This window comes from Rattus norvegicus, chromosome 1 (assembly GCF_021556685.1).
Source record: "Rattus norvegicus strain SHRSP/BbbUtx chromosome 1, alternate assembly SHRSP_T2T, whole genome shotgun sequence".
In the NCBI taxonomy this organism is placed as follows: domain Eukaryota; kingdom Metazoa; phylum Chordata; class Mammalia; order Rodentia; family Muridae; genus Rattus; species Rattus norvegicus.
In genome coordinates this window covers 234,911,202-234,932,478 of record NC_141534.1, presented here as the reverse complement: position 1 = coordinate 234,932,478, position 21,277 = coordinate 234,911,202, and the positions used below count along the sequence as shown (strand labels likewise).

Sequence of the window (21,277 nt, the reverse complement as noted above, 5' to 3'; positions counted from 1 at the left end):
TTTCTTCCAAAACACATTTTTTTTTTAATATAACAAGGTTTATTTTTAAGTAAGGAGAATTCCTTAGTACATCAGAGTTGTGGGCTCTGACTTAACACAAATTAATTAAGAGCAATACAAAGTGTATTTTCTCATCACCTGCTTGTAAATGATTACATAGTGACAGTCACAACAAAGTAAAGTAAAACTGGAAAGTAATCCTCTAAGGGGTAGCGTAAATTAGTCTAACATCATTGCCCCCATGGCAAATATATCTTCATATTATTCAAAACTACATGCTAAGATAATTCAAGTTTATTTTAAAACTGAAAGTATGTTATATTGACATTATAACAACAGCAAAATCTCTCCTGAGGGCTATGTCTGTCACATCCATTTCTCTTTTTCTTTTTTTTCCCCATTTTTCTTGTTTATTTTTTTTTAATTTTTTTCCATCTTTATTAAATTGGGTATTTCTTATTTACAGTTCAAATGTTATTCCCTTTCCCAGTTTCCATGCCAACATCCCCTTAACCCCTCCCCCTCCCCTTCTATATGGGTGTTCCCCTTCCCATCCTCCCCCCATTACCGCCCTCCCCTCAAGAATCCCGTTTACTGGGGGTCCAGCCTTGGCAGGACCAAGGGCTTCCCCTTCCACTGGTGCCCTTACTAGGCTATTCATTGCTACCTATGCAGTTGGAGCCCAGGGTCAGTCCATGTATAGTCTTTGGGTAGTGGCTTAGTCCCTGGACCAAAACACATTTTTAAGACACTAGTATTGCCAGTTCTTAAACTTTGACCTAAAGCAATTAACAGCACTTAGTTAAAAGTCCATTTTGTCATATCTAATAAACTTCTGCAGTGCATTTTCTTTTATTGTGGCTGTTTAAAAATTATATTGTGAACGGAAGAAATCACAGTGGTTACCAAACAGACCCAAGGCTACTGGATGCTGGGAACTTTAAGCATACTTAAAAGTGCTTGTCCTGCACAAGGACCTGCCTCAGATTGCCTTTCAGTAATTCACAATGATTAGGTCAAACTAGTACATAACACACCTCAAGAGACTTGTTGATTTACTTTTCAAGCAGTTTAAGGCGACAGAGGTGTGGAGGAAGGCCGTGTGTGTGTGTGTGTGTGTGTGTGTGTGTGTGTGTGTGTGTGTGAGAGAGAGAGAGAGAGATTAGTAAGATTTGCATCTGCTTCCTTCAGTCCTCTAATTAATGAGGAGCACAGGATATTTCAGAGTAGGGTCAGTAGTGAATGAGATGCTTAATGACCTGAGAATGTGAAAAGGAGGTGCTGAAGATTGAATAGAAGGCTAACCAGGCCACACTGGATTCCATTTGAATGAGCACAAAGAAGTGGGTTGAATTGACTACGTTTTGGAGTCAGCTCGGTAGGTACTAGTTAAAGTGTACCGTGACACAATCATTCCTTGGAATATGCAGTAGAGTAAGAGACTTGAGGATGGTCAGAGAAGAGAGTAGAAAGTGGTGACTGTTCTGCCTATTCAGCGTCCAACCTTATAATCTGCCATACCAAAGTGTGTGGAGAACCTGATCTCTGGGACACTTTGGACCATATTTTTTACATAGATCATTTTTTTGAGCTAGAAGAGTAGCCCGAAAGGCCAGCTTCCACCTTAATTCTACTTACTTGACAGACATTTGTGTCATACTGCTTCTGACAGCCAAGATGCAGGTTGTTGACATCTAAGTAAACTTTTTTCCCCGAGGATAATTGAAGTAGTCTTTCTATAAAATGTAATGAAGTGCTTTCTGTGTATCCAGCGTTTTTTAGGAGCTCGTCTTCAGTGTAATCATTTTACCATTTACCTGAGACGAATGCTATCCCGGCCCTTGTTTGCTGAATGAGGAAATAGAGGCAGCGTGGTGAGGACACTTGCTGGGAATCTCAAGCTGGAAGTTGCGCAGTTAATTGCGGTCATCATGAGGAAACCGCAGAGCCAGGTTGCCGTGGTTAGTGGATACACGGCCCTAACAACAGTGCTGAACAATGAAGGAACATTGAATTGACAGCTGGCGTTACTGTGTGCTTCTGAGCAGTTATTTCCCTCTGTGACTTGCCCTGCATTCATGTCCAGCTCACTGGAAATGCAGGACACTTCCTTCTCTCACGGGTGCTGCTTGCTCTGAACTGCAGAAACCTTGGGTAGTTTCTTCAGTGAAGTAAGGCTATCAGTGCCTGGCAGCCGAGATTTTCAGTTGACAGTTCTCATAAGACCCTTTGCCTTCCTGGGTGGGGAATCACCTAATAACATAACTTTTTGTCAACAAGAATAAAAATGTGTATTAATATTTATATTATTTATATCTGCAAGGAAGATCTCAATGCAGCATTCAGTCTGGCCTAAGATAACATTTTCATTAAACACACACACACACACACACACACACACACACACACACGGGAGGGGGGCGAGACGTTGGGGGGAGAGAGACAGAGAGAGAGAGATTAATCCCCACAATTACCCTCTGATGTAGATACTATGAATTTACTATAAATAACACATGAGAAGGTCAAGTCTGTTTCCTCACATCCCATTTTTAATTTTTCCCTTAGAATTTGGTTCTTTTTTGTTTTTTTTTTCCTGATAATTTTTTGAGAAGACCCTGTTTCCCAGCAAGTTGGGGCATTTGCTCACTGTGTTAGTGTTGCCCCTTCTCTTTAAGTCAAATGATATATTTATTAAAAATGATAATTTCATTGTCATTATTGTGTTACAGGGGAATATCAGGGAGATTATTCCACCAGAATTGAAATACTGAAGTGTATGTAAGGACACCATCCCAAAGCTTTGCATTTTAAACTGATTTCCTGTTTGAAATAATGAGTGATACACAACCCTCCCTCTTGGTTTTTTTATTGTTTTGTTTACATAACTATAAGACTTATTACTCTGTTGAATACATATTCATAGATTTTTGTTATATTAAATTTATATATATATAAATAATTCTGAGGAAGCAAAGGCAAGAACCAATCTGAGTCTTTGCTCTTTACTACTCCACCATTTTTTTAAAAGCCATTTTGTACACATTTAATTCCAGTACTCAAGCAGCACAGAACTCTCTGAGTTCGAAGCCAGCCTGATCTACAGGATAGCCAGGACCACACAGAAAAACCCTGACTCAAAACAAACAACCCCCCCCCAAAAAACAAACAAAAAGGGGATGAGGCAACTATAATGTGCATGGTAGCTATATTTACAATCCTTTTGTTCCTGACTTTTAGTTTGTCTGTGTGAACTTCTAGAATAAATTCTCATAGCAATATCAACCTTTAACTCATTAACAAACTCTAAGGCATCGGGGTTCAAGCCAGATCCCCATGAATCCATCTCTACTCATGTGTATGAGTGAGACAGGACACTATGGTTCTTTTTCCAGTTGTCTACTGGGGTTTCCCTAGCCTGACTACCATCTAAGGCTCAGCTAACCAGGCAGCAGTGAGAGACGAGAGTGGAGAAAGAGCTTTTGTGCCCTAGCAAAGCAAGATGGTTGTTTGAGGTAACCATTCTTCCTCCCCCTGGCTTAAAGGACAAAGAAAGATTTCAGTGTTGCTGTGCAGAATCACTGAAACTCGAGTGACAAGTGGCTATTCAGGGTCAGTGTCTGTCCCTCCCACTGAGATCTATGAGCTCTCACCAGGGAGCAGGTTATTTATTTGTTTATTTTTATCTTTAGCACTGGTAAATGCCATCTGGAGCTGTCACACTGGACCCTCCTGTGAGTAGAGACACAGCGTGACTTTCTTGAACATTTATTTATTCTTTGTTTCCCTTCCTCCAAAATTTAAAAGTTGGTCTGTGTTAAGAATTACTGCCTTCTACTCTCTTGATGTTCTCTGCTTTGAGTCTACTGAAGGAGGCAGGTAAATAAGAACAGTAGCATTACCAACCAGGGGACTTAGGGTCCAGAATTACAATTCGATCTTGCCGGTTTTTTTTTTTTAATTAAAAAAAATACTCTTACAACTTGAGTTAAAAATTTGGCCTTTCTCAAGGTTTTCTTTCCCACACTGCTTACTACAGGCATTCTGGAATGAGCTAGAATGTGCTCCTCTAATGACTACCACTTAATTTAAGATTGAATTAAAGCAAGAAGTGTGAGAGTCAGCCTCTCCTCCTCCACACAGCCCCTGCATTCCTGGACTGCCCACACAGTTGCCTGTAGATCCTGCTTACACCCCTGCCTGTGCTTTCGGATAGTGTGTCTGTCCTCTCCTTAACATGTCTCCTCCTCCTCCTCCTCCTCCTCCTCCTCCTCCTCCTCCTCCTCCTCCTCCTCCTCCTCCTCCTCCTCCTCCTCCTCCTCCTCCTTCTTCTCCCCCACAACTGGCCCCTTAACTAACTCCTTAACCCTTACCTAAAGTGGCACAGTGGTTCTGATGGTCCCTGGTTCTCCCCGGCCTCTCTTTGAGGATTGTTTAATAGACAGGACTTCTTGTCAAAACCACAATGGACTGAATTCTATTTGTGTGTTTCTTTGCCTCTTTCCCCATCCAAATGTTGGAACTAAGTGTTTTACTTTAGTCCTTAAGGCATAGCACATTAATTACCCAAGCGTTTTCTAAGTGGATGAATCAGTGGGTTTGTGGATAAATAAGAACCCTTTGTTTGATTTTCGATTTCGTGTTATTCGTGGTGAGATTCTTTTTTCCTTCGTTAACTGTGACAGAAAGCGATCGGAAAACTGGTTATTAAGCACTTACTGGGAACACTGTGTCTTTAAGTGAGGAATGCAGTGAAAGTCTTAGTGGAAGGAGTCTAGTCACATGACTGAGCTCTTAATAGCTTCCTAAGAGACCAGAAGTTCATTCATTAAGCCATTTTTATGTGAAAATCTATTATGAGCCTCCTACTGGCTCATAGAATATATTAATGTCCCTTAGGATATATTAATGTGAAAACAGAACTTCCTGGTTGACAGGACACACCTTTTGTTTATATTCTAACAGGGGAGGAGAATTTTATGCGCACATATATGTAAAGGGTAACCTACTGTGTCTTAAAAACAACCAGGAGGCCTCGGAGGTGGGAATCGAAATACTTGGAGTGAAAGTGAGAACTGTCACAGGGATAAAGCACGGGAGTCACGTGATCGGTTTTAGGTTTTTTTGTAAGAGAGACTCTTGAAAAGTTGAGAATTGATTTAGGGGAAAGGGCAGGGTAGAAATGGGGTTAATTAGGAGGCCACCCAGCAATCCAGGTAAGGTTGGTGGTAGCAGGCAGAGGGGCAGACAGTAGTTCAGTTCTAGAGGCGTTTTTAAAGGTAGAGCCAACAGATTTTGCTGGCAGGTTTAAGGTGGACAGGAGCAAGGGAAAGAGAACTCAAGAGCAGTTCTGTGGGTTTGAGCAACCGAAAGCATTGGAACTGCCATCAGCTGAGTGGAGTGGGCTTACAGCTAGGGCTGTGGCAATGCACACCACCGATGGCTGCATTTTGGGTGTGTTTTTTCAAGGGGGTTGATCTTTATTAAACATCCGAGTTGAGGTGGGGGTCAAACAACAAGTCTGAAGATGACCAAGTCTGAAGTTCAGGAAAGAGGGTCTTGCAAATACACAGGCGTTATCTGCCTGTGGGTGCATTTACTGTTGAGATTAAACAACTCTGCTCAGGGTAAGGCATCGGTAAAGTGAACAGTAACGAAGCCGTGGCATTTTGTAATGGAAAATAAATCTATAAATTAGTGTTTTCACTGCAATCCTGAGCTAGCCATTAGAGCTAAAAGCTTATGATTCATTTCCTCACGTCTTGTCTGGTTCATTTTATTCCCTTGTCATTTATTTTTTCCTCATGGCTTCTCTCCTACTTATATTATAAATTGAAGCTCAGCTTCATACCCGTGGCACAATTATTTCTGTAAGTTTGGCCCAGTTTCTTAGCCTAGAGACATGTTCTTCTTCGGTGAGTGCTGTGAATTTTTAAAGCAGTTCATCATCCGCTCAGATTTTACTTCATGACGGGGATTTTCTGTTTTAATTGTGATTATTCCTTTTTAAAATGACTGTTGAATAGCGGAAGACAATGGTTGGGATATTTCTCTCACCTTGAACTGCTCAGAATGTATTCTAATCACAAAGCGTCAATCATGAAACGTCACTAGATTTCATCTGGAGCATTTGTCAGTCCGTTCTGGTCCTTTGCAGATGACTTAGGGACAGCTGGGCCATGTTCATACCCCAGAAGGAAGGATGCCTTCTGGAAGTACTGATCTTGATCCTGAGGCTGCATCATTTTAATCTTTCAGACTCCATCAAGCACTGCCTGCGGAGCGGAGCATCTCTCAACTCTTCTGTCAGATTCTCTCTGGATTTGTGAACTGCCTATTGTCTAAACCCTTACTTTCATGTTTTGTTGTCTGTCTGTCTTTGTGTGCATGGTGCGTGCGTGTGTCTATAAATATGTACATATGTCTGTGTGTGAGTATGTGTCTGTGTATGATATGTATGTCTTTGTGTATACTGTATCTATGTGTGAGTGTGTGGTGTGTCTGCTTGATGTATGTGTGTGTGTAACTGTGTGTATCTGTATATAGTTGTGTTCTATGAGTTTAGGTGAATTTGATAATGAGGTATGTGTGTGAACATGTGTGAGTTTGGGATGTCTGTATATAAGCATATATGTGATCCGTGTGTGTGTGTGTGTGTGTGTGTGTGTGTGTGTGCGTTTGCAAGGGGTGTCTTGTGTGAGTGTGTATGAAAGTATCTATATGTGAGTGCATGTGAGTTTGTATGCGGTGTCTGTGTGTCAGCGTGCATGTGTTTGTGCGGAGTGTCTGGGTGTGACCATGTGTGGGGATCTGTGTGTGAGCATGTGTGAGGGGTGTTGTGTGACCGTGCTATGTGGTCTGTGTGAGGGTTAAAAGAGCTCAGCTTCTACAGACTGGTAAAACCGCCCACTCTTTCATATTTCCCAGCTTTGTCATTTTTGCAAGATTAATCTTATGTTCTTGTTGTCTCACCTATTAAATCGGAGTAGTTGGTATCTCACAATATCGTGGGGATTAGAAAGGGGAAAACACAAAAGCATTGTGCAAACTAGGGACAAGCAAGTGGACATCTGAAATAGAAGACTACATATGCATACATGAGGGGAATACCCTTCTCCTCGTGGCTCACTTCCTGAAGCAAGGGGCACTTAGTTATTCTTTCCCTTCTGCTGACCCTCAGCCATGGAGAAAGCATGAGGCATGCGTGTTGGTGATAGCAGATGTTCATGGAGCTGCAGTGTACGTGTCCAGACAAGCTTCACGCTCTGCTGGGCATGTTAATATTAGGAAACCTTTTAGCCAAACACACAGTGCATAGTCTAGGGAAGATTTCTTTTTAATGGCCCAGGATTCTGCATAGATCTTCAAGTACTGAAAAAAAAAAGTCTGCCAGCATAGCCCCTCATTATTCATGTTTTTATAGTGTAGAAATTGGCTTTACTTTGAACGTAATTCATCAACGTTTATAAACTTAGGAGAGGCATTTAAATCACATTGACTTTTGAGCAAACTTTCATATGTTATGTAATTGAATAGCGTGCATAAAGTTAAAAGTAAAAAAATAAATAGGCTAAAAGCAACTACATACCCTGCGGATATAAAAAATAAGCTTTTATATAAAAACTAGGAATGTAATGAAAGAATGGCTCTTCCTGCCTTAGGAGCAGGAAGCCTATGTGCACCGTTTCAGACCCTCTGTGATTAAACATACTTAATGTGATTTTCACACAGACATAACCTACGACTGTTACCCAGCACCTTGGGGAGCTCTCTTTGCCCCACCTAACAGAAATCATGAGCAGGTAAGGAGAAGCTCTTCCAGTGATGGAGACCCATAGGTTCTTGTCTTTGCCTGCCACTAGAAAGGTGGCCACAGCCACTTTCACTGCTGCTTCTGCTCAGCCAACACCTTTGTCATACCAGTTCAACCCTCTCTCCTAATGTTAACGCTCAAAAATAGACGGCGGGGAAAGGCCCTTGGGAGAAGCTCATGGACCTGGTGTTGCAGCCAGGGGCAGCACAAGAGGATGTCTCTTGGTTGACTCCAAGAGGGTTGAGCCAAACAAGCCAAAGCCTGTGGCAAAGGTGCCAATTATGGACAGCCCTTTGTGCAAATGGAGAATTGTATTTACCCCAAGGATAGGTCCTCTATTTGACCACCAGGAAGTGGTCCCCAGTAGCCCAAGCCATGATACAATGACGACTAGAGCTTGGCAGACCTTGTAATGGGAAGGTATCTGATGTGACTGTTTGAAACGATTATCACTAAAACGTTGTCGCATTATTGAGCTCAAGTTGTATGTCAGTGGCAAGCAGCTGTGGTTGCAGAATAGCTTCCTCAGCGTATCACATGGAATAATTGAAGTAACAAATGGTCCAGTGTTCAAAGTAGACAAGGCACTGGTCTAGCAGCTGTAAGTCAACAGAGTCAAATCACCCTGACCTCCCAGTAGCATTGAAGCAGAGCTTGTGATAAAGGCCTATCACTAACTTTAAGAGTATTGAACAGATGTTATCCATCTCAATATTATATACTGTCTCTGCTCATTGCTTCTATCCCTTCTAATATGCTATGTTTGTCAGCCTTTGTCACCTCGATTGGCTTGAGAAGCAACCCTGGGTGTGCCCTAGAGAGTATCTCCAAAGATGATTGAGGGAGCTAGACCTGCTTTAAGTGTGGCTGGAACATTGAGCGGGCTGGAAACCCAGAAAGGATAAAGGGAGGCGTCCATGCTCCTCTTGGCCATCATGCTGTGAACTGTTACGCTCCTCTGTGTCCTTCCAGCCTCGGGGGGCTGGAACCTCTGACGCCATGAGCCAACATAAATATCTGCCCCCGACTTAAGCTGTTTTATCACAGCAGCAACAAACAAAACAAAAGCCCTAATACATGTATAATTAATGTTTTAAATATTCTTCTGTGTCATTTTAAGAGCTGAATGTTATATTCTTCTGTGGCTGTCCTATATTATTATGCCCAACTGTTACTGTTGCTATGGGGAGTTTTTAGATTTTTTTTTTAACTTAAACTGTTCTGACATATATCTGAACAAACAAAATCTGAAAACCGCAAGTAACTTTTTACCCGTCTTAGTTACTTTTATTTATTTATTTATTTTAAGATTTATTTATTTCATATACGTGAGTATACTGTCACTGTCTTCAGACACACCAGAAGAGGGCATCCAATCCCATTACAGATGGTTGTGAGCCACCATGTGGTTGCTGGGAATTGAACTCAGGACCTCTGGAAGAGCAGTCAGTGCTCTTAACCGCTGAGCCATCTCTCCAGCCCCTGTCTTAGTTACTTTTATGTTGATGTGAAGACACATCATGACTAAGGCAGCTGAAAGAAGAAAGGCTTTATTGGGGCTTACAGTTCTGGCTGGTGAGTCTGTGGCTATCATAGATGGGAACATGGTGGCAGGCGGGCAGATCGGGTGCTGCAACAGTAGCTGAGAACTTACATTCTTCTCCATAAGTAGTAGGCGGATACAGTTAACTGGGAATGGTGTGCGCTTCTGAAACCTTAAAGCCCTCCCCAGTGACACACCCACACCTCCAACAAGACCATACATCTTAATCCTTCCCAAACAGTTCCACCAATTTCGGATCAAACATTCAAATATATGAGCCCATGGGGTCATTCTCACTTAAACCCCACCACATTGGCTGTGCCAATATAAAATGTCTGTCATGAGAACTTGGTTCAGTTCTGTTTGTTCTTAAAATATTTTTTAGTTTGGAGTGATTTTTTTTTTGGCAGTTGTGTTTAGAGTTATTTTGTCACTGGAAAAATAAACCAAATGTTCTCTGAAAATAGTCTGTATTTCAGATTTAATTTTTTTTAAATGAGTCTAGAATAGGCTTTTTTCCATCGATCCAAACTAGGGATTTTTAATAATGGATATGGGGAAAATGCTGCTCCCAGGTCTCTTTTTAAACCACAGTGATCAGAGAGTCGAAGCTAAGGATTGTTCTGGGAGATCAGTGATCATTGCACTTTCAGTGTAAAAGGCTGGGGGCTGAGGTGTGGGGACAGGGGACAGTAAACGGATGATAGGGTTCACATCTGTCCTATGGGCTTAAAAGTAGGTTTAAAGTCACCATCCCTCATCTTCCATGGCTAAGGCAATCTGAGACCCCACATTTTCTAGATAATAGCTAAGATAGCAGATATTTTCCTCCACCTGTGCATTTAGACATGTCAGAAAGCTAAGTGTCTTGACATGAGAGTTAACATAGCTTGTGATGTGCAATGAAAATATAGATTTTATGACATCATGTCTGTTTCCTACAAGGTGGTACACATGTGCACTTGCTTGCTTAGTTTTTGTTTTTTGTTTCATTTTCTTTTTTTTTCTTCATTTGTTTGTTTGTTTCTGTCTTTGAGATAGGCTCTCTCTATGTCACCTTGGCTGGCCTGGATCTTGATATGTAAACCAGACTGGTCTCAGACCCACACTGGGGTTAAAGGCATATGACACTGTACCCAGCCTACATTTGTTACGTTTAAGGCTATAAAATATGGGCAACAAAGCAAGAATTGCGATGTTTTTAAAAAAAGGATATTTGGATTAGGGTTTTTGTATGTATTCTATACTGTTTTTATTTCTCTGTATTTCTGTTTTTTTTCAAATAAGATAATTGTTATTCTGTTAGGAAATTGCTAAACTGTTTTATCCCACAAAGTAAGAGGCATGCATATGGCATCATCAGATGTTCTTGTTACTACTTCCTGTCTCAGTGGCATACTTTTCCTCTGACTTGGATTTAATTACTTGCAAATTAAGATACACAAAGAGATTAAGAGATAAAATGTGCAAAAAGCCTGCCGTCCAGACTATCTTCTAGATGTTTTTATGTGCTGAAGATCACTGTGCACATCGCTGCCTTTGCATTGGAAAAGCCTTGGGCTGCACTTTCTGAGATGCTGAACAAGGAAGATTAGCCATGGAAGGAAACAGGTTTAGACTACTAGACAGATGGGCTGTAAGAAACTTGTCTTATTTAAGTAGTTTCCATGTTAAATAGGTGTCTAGTATGGATCTATTACTACTAGGAAATTTTAAGTAAGTGACTTTTCATCCACGATGACTTTAATGCCCCCTGAGATGCCACATAATAGCCAGTGGACATTTGAAAGTAAAAATATGTAGAGCCCAGATCTGAGTTAAACTCACTCAAAGTACGATGATTCCTGTATTAATTTTGGCCTCATTCTGTAAGGAAGAATTTTTCAAGTTCAGAAAGTCTAATTAACTAATTAACAAAGCTCTGGGGAGTAATAATTGGAACAAATTTCTGGCACAGTTCTAAGCTGTCGACCTGACAAATACTTCCAAAGCATGTACTATGATAGGCCAGCCATGGCATTTAGTGAAGAAATTTTGTGTCCAATGTACACACTAAGCCCTTGACTTACATTGTAGCGGGGGCGGGGGGGGGGGTGGGAGGAGATTGCAACAGAACGATAATAAAATCACTCCCAGTTACAAATGTTAGGAAGGGCATAGCAAAGGCTGTGAATTTGAGCCATACTGAAGCACCTGCTTTGGGAAGAATGGCTAAGGGGGAGCATCATAGGCAGAAGAGTGGTGGCACACACAGACCTTGAACAGGGGCAGGTTTGGTTGTTTGAGCAGTTCAATTCAAGCTCTGCAGACTAAGGCATAGACGAGTATCAGATGAAGTCCCAGAGCACGTAGACAGCGACTAGATAAGGACTTAGAGAAGGTGGAAAGGAGGTTGGTTTTTATTCCTGTTTGAGGAAGGCATTATTGGATTAACCGAAGGGACAAGTCTAAGCCAGTTTTTTTTTAAATCATTTTTGCCACTTGAAGAATGGTTTTGCAGGGAGGGAGGAGTAAGGGGTAGACCAGTTAGGGCTGCTACGTTTGTCTAGCCAAGACATGTTGGTTCCTAGGCTGAGGATGGTGGCCAAAATAAAGAGGACAAGTGACTTTGGGGGTTCTTGGGATGTAAAGGAGGACATTCTGAAAGGCAAGAGTCTAGATTAATTCCTAGCTCAATGAATTGAGTGAAAAAAAAAAAAACTGAAGGAGACTGAATGAGATGGGAACCCCAGAGAGCTGGCAGTACAGAGGAATGTGAGATTTTTGTGTAAGGCTTGAAGATGTGCTGTGTTTAATGGGCTTGTGTGGTTTCGAGGGAAAGTGTCTTTTGGGCAGTAAATCTCAGCCTTTCCAATACTACAATCCTTTAATGCAGTTCCTCATGTTGTGGTGACCCCCGACTGTAAAGTTAATTTTGTTATTGATATTTTTTGTTATTCATAACATTTTGCCGTGATGAGTTGTAAGGTAGATGTGACCTCATGGAAGGATGATTCGACCCCCATAGGGTCATGATGCACTGGTTGAGGACCACTGCTACAGGGCTGGAGGGCAAGCAGGCTAAAATGACACGTGATGCCAGGCAGAGTGGCTCATGCCTGCAACCTTAAGACTCAGCGACTTGAAAGGAGTTTTCATGCAAGGCCATCCCTAGGGGCTTAAGGTTGAGGCTGTGGGAGCAGGCTAGCAAGAACTTGCCTCCGAGGGGAAAAAATTGCATGCGAGATAGACAGTTTTCCCATAAGCTTTACTTGAAGAGACATTTGAGTGGAATGTCATACTTTTTACCAAGGAGGTAAAAAGATTTGTCCACCAAAAACTACAACGCATTGACAAAAGAAGGTAAGGGCTATATAAATGAATGGAGACTTGTCTCATGTTCACAAGTTACAAGAGTTAATATTACTTAAATGTCTGTATCATCCAAAGCAACGTTCAGACTCCGTCCAATCCTTCTCCAAATCCCAATGGAATTTTATAGAAATTAGAACATCCTAAAGATCTTTTGGAACTACAAATGACCTCGGATACACAAAGCAATTTATTTTTTTTAAAAAATGGTTCTATCTTATTTTCTGATTTCAAAGTGTATTCTATACTACAGTAATCATAGCAGTATAGCACGGGTATAAAAGTAGATACAGGAGCCGATGAAATGGAGTCAGAGTCCAGAAACAAGCCCAGGTATATATTGTCAGCTCAGGATGCTGGAAGTTTACAGCAACAATAAAGGAAGAAATAATGTATTCAACGATTTACAGCAGGAAACCTGAGTATCTGTATGCGAAAGAATAAAACTCACATTATACATGGCAAGCAACTTAGTATAGATTAAAGTCTTGTTTTTTGTTTGTTTGTTTTTTGTTTGTTTTTTCTTTTCTTTTTTTCAGAGCTGGGGACCGAACCCAGGGCCTTGCGCTTGCTAGGCAAGCGCTCTACCACTGAGCTAAATCCCCAACCCCTAGATTAAAGTCTTAATAAAATGTCAGGAGCTGTAAAATTCCTAGGAAAAAATAAGTAAAGAATGTTGAAATAGGTCTTACAGTGGTTTATTAAATATTCCTCAAAAGGAGAACAACATCAACTTTAGCTGTTGTCTAGCAAAGGAAACCATCACCAGCATGCAAAGGGAGCCTACAACATATGGGTTCAGGGGGAAACTCTGGGCAAACATACCTGACTGATCTAAAATGAGTGGGGTGGTAGAACTGAACGGAAGAGAACGTTGTTCTCTTGTGGTGTCCAGAAAGCATGGACAGGGAATCCTACAAAAGTAAAGATAACCTAGTTTTCAAAATAGCAACACACGTTTGCTCCCGTGAGTTCCTTTAAGGAAATAAAAATGTTGGCACTAACGTGGGTGAATAAACTTCTGAAAAGAAAATTGTTCGTTAGAGCTGCAGGTTTATGGCTAAGTTCTTCTTTCCAAACTGTAGGAATTGACATAACTTTATAGCAAGATTACATTGTTATTCCTGTTATATAGGCCACATGAAAGAAATGGATTGGTTCAGGGCAGACTGAGACTCATAGGAGACACGAGCAAAAATCTAGAAAGAGTTTTTCAGTTAACTATCACTTTGCTTTGAGCCTGTAAATGCCTCCATGTAGAGTCATTAGAGGTTATTTTCTGTGCTCAAAATTTTGAGATCTTAGCAAAATCAATAGGAAGCCACTCCAGGATTTGGGAGAAAAAAAGGGGTATACAAATTTGCATTACAGAAAAGTCCCTTTTAGTAATAGCTGTCCCAGACAAGTGACTAATTAGGAATCTCGGGAAGGAAGAAATGATGTGATTTTTATCAAGAGGGTAGCAGGAAAATGCAGAGAAAGTTTAGGTTAAAGAATATTAAAAAGATGGATTTGGAAAAATTGATTGATCGAGTGACATGTTAAAGAAGACTCCTGATGGCTTTTGGCTTGGGTGTCTGTACTAGGATAGCATATGACTAGCTGAAACAATTAATTTATCACACCTGAAAGACACATAGGAACCCTGCAAGCAACTATGACTACACAGCTTGAGCTCTGAAAAAGGTCTGGGTTCAAGAGTATTTGAGAGTCATTTCAGATAGGTTACAGTTGAACCCACTTTAGTGGGGATCCTGCAGAGAGTGGTTAGGGGAGGGGAGACTGCTGGAAGCATGAGTAGCATGAGTATTTGAGGAGAGAGAGAGAGAGAGAGAGAGAGAGAGAGAGAGAGAGAGAGAGAGAGAGAGAGAGAGAGAGAGAATATGAATGAGAGTCTGAGAACTTGAGGGCAGGTTGAGCATAAGTAGTCCTTGCTGTGTCTTCTCTGAAGTCCCCCTTCCGTAGAAGATGGAAAATATATGACAAGTGTCCAAGACACTCACAAAGCTTGTCTCCAAGACTCCTCAGACTTAAACATCAGTGCCTCAATAACTGAGAATCACACACACACACACACACACACACACACACACACAAACACAAACACACACACAAACACACACACAAACACACACACACACAAACACACACACAAACACACACACACAAACACACACACACAAACACACACACACAAACACACACACACAAACACACACACACACACACACACACAAGGAGCAGGGCAAACACCTGTGTAATATTAGGGTAGGCAAAGGACAGCATAGGTGTGATTGGTAGCGAACCAAAGTTGGACTCTTAGTGGAAGAGGACCAGTTGTTTAAGGGTTCAATCCAAATTTGAGAGCTTGCAGGCTACTCCGAGTGCTGGTACTTGAGAGAACTCAGGGAAGGCGCTGAATGAGAAGAGCACACAAGAGTCTACTTGCATACTTGGGGGGTGACTGAAGCAGCTTGGGGATTTCTGTCAGTAAGTCAGGGAGGGTGAAAAAGACTATCCATTAGTCCTTTGATGAATTTGACCTTAAATGTAAGGAGGGTGAGACAAGTTTGCAGCTTGAAAGGAGGATCAGCAAGCAGAAAGGAAACAAGGAGTAAGGGTTCCCAGGCAAGAGTTAAATTCTTATGTCCTCTGGTTGAAGAGCCCTGTGAGAGGAAGAGATTCAAGACAATGAGAGAAGGCATGACCAATGGGAGAAGACTCAGACATGTGTGTGTTAGGGGGTATGTTGGTCAGTTTTGTGTCGCAGTGACAAAGTGACCTGAACTAGACAATTAAAAAGACTTATTTTCAGAAATTTCCATATTAGGCCGCTTGCTCTGTTGTCGAGGGCCTGGGAAGAACATGCTGGAGCGAAGCAGCTAACTTCATGCTGGCCAGAAAGCTGGGACAAGATAAGATACACTTCAAAGTCATGCCCCAGGGACCGCCTTCCCAAGTACACTCCACCTCATGCTTCCCATCACCTCCCAATAATGCCATCATATCATGACGCCATCGAAGGGCTCATCTATTGATTAGTGTTGAGTCTTCAGAGTCCAGTCACTTCTCCGTGCTCGGATCCACCAACAGGAGACCAAGCCCTCAGTATGTGAGCCTTTGAGAGTGGGACTCACTATAGCTCCCATGACAGAGCACACAAAGCATACCTAGCTGTGAGAACAGAGACCATGGACCAAAAAGAATGGGTGTGGTCCATGAGACCACAGGCAGACAGGGTAGTAAACAAAAGGTGAAGCAGGAACAGGACGCAGGCAGTTGTCATGCAGGAGATGTAAGGATATGAACGGGATGGCCCATGGCGGGACTAGCAGACTGATGAGCAGGAGAACTTTGAATCGCTCACTGGATTGCCCACCCTGGCACTAACATTATGATCTTTGACAAGTCATCTAGTCTCTCAGTTGCTTCTGTGTTCCCTGGAACCAAGCAGTGAGCTGTAACTTTGAATTATTGATGAATTCCATAAGTTAATCCGTACCATACAAGAGGGTTGTGGCCTGTAACTGTCAGTATTGGTAGATCTGAGGGTGACTGCAACTTAGGGTGACTATCTAGGTGAGTCGTGGAGTGCTGACCGGGGGAGGGTGATCTTACTAAAGGAAGGGTTGTGTTCTGCTGGGAAACTCTCAGAAGAGAGAGGCACTCAAGATAGGCTCACGTGGTCATCGAGAGACTGCTTCAAAGAATGCAAACACTGGAAGCACCAGGCAAGAGTCCTCTAAGAACCTACCATGTTGTAAAAGAGTGAGCCCTTATGAATGTTGTTGACCGGAAGCCTGTGAAGCCAGAGAGCCATCTATATATAAGCTCTTTGCCCTGAGTGGGCCATGTAGCAGAGGGAGTGGCCAGGCGAGCGTGATAGCATGTTGTACAGAGCCTCATGTGTTCAGCCTCTTGGCACCTGGGGGTTTAGGAGCAGTGACTGGATCACTCTTGCCCTCTGCTCATTCTCTGTGTGAGAGTGGCTACAACTCGTAATGACGCTAAATGTCTAGAATAGGTGCTACTTGCCAGTGACACATCTGGGCTGCGGATGTTGGGCACTCCTCACAGTGCAGGCAGAGAGCACAGCAACATTTCCTGCTCTCAGATGATGATGGTGTGGCACAGGGATGGAGTTGTTTGGCCAAGCCATGCAGCTTGGGATTGGGGGTTAGGTCAGTGCCATTATTAAAGCTGGCACTGTGGCTTCACAGATTGTCTGGACCACCCAGCCAGTGTAATTCGTCCTGTTTTATGAATGGCTGAGAGAGGAGTAACAGGTGCAGGTGGAGCTGATGCCAGGGTTATACCAGCTCCTGGAGAGGCCATCTCTGTCTTGAGTCAAAAGGAGTTTGAATGTAGGCATGGGAGTCCTACAAAGAGCTGTAAAGAGTGGTACATGCTTTACAGAGACATAAGGCCCTCCCAACCCAGCAGCTGGCTAAGAAGAGTGGCTTGCCATAGTCCTGCTGGAAGGTTATATGCCTCTGTCCATCTTTCTTTTTTTAATCTTTTAGAAAAGATTTATTTATTTTTATTTATATGAATACACTGAAGCTATCTTCACACATTAGAAGAGGGCATCGGATTCCATTACAGATGGTTGTGAGACACCATGTGGTTGTTGGGAATTGAACTCAGGATCACTGGAAGAGCAGTCAGTGCTCTTAACCACCGAGCCATCTCTCCAGCCCGTCTGTCCATCTTTCTACAGTCCGTGTCTCTAGCTAGCCCTGCCCCTGCACGACCTGACAGGTTGTGAAGCTTCTATAGAAGCACAGATGTGCTGGCTTAGCCTAAGCAGAGTGTCCCTCCTCCACTCTCATCAGCCAGACTGGGCAGTGGCAAGAGGAAGATTCTCTCTGGACTCCTATAACCTTCAGTAGTCGGTAAAGCTTGAAAACCTACACACCTCTGACTTAACCCCATGCTTTCCAGCCCCACACAGAGCCCAGAGGCAGCGAGCGCTGCGTCTGTTGTCCACCCATCATAGGATTTCTTCCTTTGTGGCCTCAGCTAGATTCAGAGCTTGTGGGTTTCACCTCAACACTACTACGGAAGTTTCCAACATCACTCTAAATCTGGCCTTCCATCATCTTTTCTGCTCTTAAGCCAAGTTTTTAGCTCTGGCATCTTGTCAATCTTTGAGACCACAAACTCCCGGATCTCTGTCCCCTCCCTCACCCCCACAGTTCCTTGTTTTGCTTCCTTTCAGCCTTGATTTCTTCAATTCGGTCTCTGGTTCATTGACTCATTCAGCCCCCCAGCGTGTCTTAAAATGTACACAGAGCCAAGCGCTTGTCAAATGCTCTGTAGAAATTTAATATTCAGTGATTAGTCCCTGATTTGTGATTCGTTGGCCTGGGTTTATTTATTTATTTATCTTGGCTTTTACACTTTCACTGCATTTTTTAGAACATTACATAGAAGCCCTCTGACTGCGACAGCTGAGTACCAGTTAGAGGCAAAGCCAAGTGAGAGCATTAACTCCTAATCCCGCTACAGACGTCCTCATTATTACTTGTGCTTGTGTTTTGGCTTCGCATTTGGGTTCCTTGACAACGGGCGCCTTCTCGCCCTCGTTGTAATCCCCAGTGTGCCCCATGTAAAGGAGCCCTGGAGAAAGTGAGGAAACGAAATGTCCTTGCGGAGGAACACACCTTACATAGTCATTCTCGCACTGTTTCACCTCTAACTAGACATTTGTGTCTGTGCGCAGTTCAAACTCACTTTTGTTTATGTATCTGTTTGCTGGTTATTTTTATGTCAACTTGACATACACTTGAATGGAGAGAACTACAGTTAAGGATTGGCCCATTGTCTTGACTGATGACGGATGTTGCAGGCCCAGCCCATTGTGGGGGGGGGTGCCACCCCGAGGCAGGTGCTCCCTGATGATACAAGAAAGCAAACTGAGCAAGCCAGTAAGCAGCACCCCTCCATGGTTTGCACTAATGTTCCTGCCTCCAAGTTCCGGCTCTGCCTGAATCCCTGCCCTGACTTCCCCTAGTGATGGACTCTATGACCTGATAAGATGAAATAAACCCTTTTCTCCCCCAAATTGCTTTTGGTCTTGCAGTTTCATTACAGCAATAAAAGCCCTAGCTAAGATAACAGTCAAGCTCCTTATTAGGTCCGAGCCGTAGGAAAACATTAAAAGCTTCAACATCTCCCTCCTGCATTTTGTTTCCCTTTTCATAACTGTATTTTTCATCCTCTCCCACAAATGTCTTTTAAGATCTCTCCGACTCCCCCGACTGTGTTCTTTCAGACTTCCAGACAGGAAGAGGTTCTGACACCTGGTTCATTAGAAATTCTTTGGGGTCATTGTCCAACTGTCCTTTATCGGAATGTTTCTGGCCTATGGGAGACCTGGGCTGCTTTGCCTTTCTCAACAGAAGACAAACTCATCCTGCAAGTTCTTTGTAGATTGCAGGAGGAGCAGAGCCAGGCAGAAGACCAGGTTATACATTTCTAAGACCAAACGTTTTGTCTTCTGGTTATAAGTGGCATTGTGTGCCTATGGTTGGTCCTTGAGCAATTTCTGGGGCGTGGACCCTTAAAGGGACACACCTTAGAAAACAAATGAAAATAAAAGCAAAGTATAAAAGAGAAGAGACATCAATACTATCAAGATTTGATACTTTGAAATCAGTCATTGGTCAAATGTCTTATAAAAAGTAAATGAGGGTGCATTGAATTATATGGGGAGGAGTCACCATTTGAGGTTTGTTGTGATTATTCCCCAGTATGACCCGGAAGATACTTTTTAAAGATTTTTTTAATGTTAATAGATTCCTTCCCCACATGCCAAATACCATGGCTGTTTATGTATTTACTCTCCTGACTTTCTTCTTTCTCCCCCTGGCATGCCTGCCAAGTACGCACAAAAACACATTAGGTCTTTGTGTGTTTAGGATTTAAAAGCGAGGTCGGGGAATATCCGGCTGTGGTCCTGTTTCCCTGAGAGACTGAGCGAGACCGACGCTGGTCAGAGGACAGCACATGACTCAGAGCTGTTCGTGCCAGCAAGTTTCTTCTGTCCGTTGCTTGTGGTGAAACGGCTTTGAAAAGGCTTATGAATTCTTTCGGCATAACCTTTGTTGGGGAAATGAATGACAAGTGGTCCGTTTTATGCTGAGCCGTTCGTTATCGCCATTTAAAGCTGTTTTGTTTGTTCACTTTGTGAAAGCCGTGCTGAGGGCTGATGACTGTGTTTTATGAGAGAAGAGAGGAGCCTGCAATTTGTTCTGATTGATCTTCATTCGGATTCAAAGAGAGCAGGTGCTGTCGTTTGGAATTGGTTTGGGCAGTGGCTCGGTTATATAAATATTAGACATACAGACTCAAGCTTCTTTTAAATTATCTTTCTCCATAAGCGAAGCATAGGAGAGCATAGGAGAGCGTTGAATATTAGGCCCTGTGGTTGTTCTATTTTTACAACTTCTCATATAAGCATGTTACATACCATATGTTTGAACGTACGTATGTATATGTGGCCTCCGTTGTGCAGATGTATAGCATGCAAATTTTCCATACCTCTTTAAAAGTTTATGAAAATATTATTTCCTTTAAAAAATCTGAGAATGTGATTTCTTAATATAACGAGAGGTTTTATATTTTTTTCTAGTCTGAAGAGTGTAGACAGTTCTAACTTTAGAAACTATGTCAAGGGTTATTTTCGGTTTATCGTGGTTTTTGTTGCTTGTCTTTAGCCTTAGAGAACGACCCATTGCAGTTTTAAATCTCTTTCCCCCTTCTTTTCTGCATCTTTGTTGTTTGTTACCAAAAGCCCCTTGGAGGGCTGCTGCACCCTCTTCTCAAACACACCGGGCAGATTATGGACGTACTTCCTTTCCAGCAAGACTATGTACTCGTACACATAGCTGCTCTCAACTTGTCCTCTGCAAACTGCTTTTGTTCAATTTCTGTGCTCCTCGGATGTAGAAATGGAGCGTTCTGTGACCCACCACAGACTGGACTGACCCAGTTCCTCCTGCAAAAATCCAGAGCAAAGCTCCCAGCACACTGTGTCAAGCCGTCTGCAGGTTCCTCCCTCCCTCCCTCCCTCCCACTGCTGTGATTTCCTTGTGAATTGGGCCCTGTCTTTGTCATTATGGCCCCAGAGCCCGGCTCTCTACCTGACATGTGATACTCATTAAACGTTTATTGAAAGAATGGAATTATTTGTTGTTTTCATAATGAACATGGAAAGAGAATGATTAAAGTAGAAATGATTAGCAGTGACATCCACAAATGACCGGGGGGAGGGGGGCACACATACTCTGTCTGCTTTCTGTTTTGAGGAATTTAGGAAATGGGGATGTACATCTGGCCCGCACGGTGTGAGAACATTTAAATATTGCTGTCTTACGGAAGCAAGCTTGGTTTCCAGAGGGCAGGAGCACTGGGAGGATTAAATAACTGAGGATCCCAGTCTCACTCCAAACAGGATTGCAGTGAGGCTGTATTGGAGGAACTTGGCAAGGCCACCAAACCAGAACTTCCTATGGGGCCGGCACAACTCATGGTAGAAGGGAAGGGGATGAGAACCTGGGGTCCCAGAG

General features: G+C 42.6%; 1 protein-coding gene across 4 annotated transcripts in view; it reads left to right on the top strand.

Annotated features, from left to right (window-relative positions):
• Positions 1–21,277, top strand: part of Pip5k1b (phosphatidylinositol-4-phosphate 5-kinase type 1 beta) — a 283,946-nt gene that overhangs the window by 79,696 nt on the left and 182,973 nt on the right. Inside the window, exon 1 of one of the 4 annotated variants that reach the window (XM_087564147.1) lies at positions 19,596–19,994. The exons of the other annotated variants lie outside the window; for them this stretch is intronic. The gene's annotated coding sequence lies outside the window, so the exon portion shown is untranslated. Of the gene's footprint in view, positions 1–19,595; positions 19,995–21,277 lie in introns of those variants that run through there. 4 annotated transcript variants of the gene reach the window in all.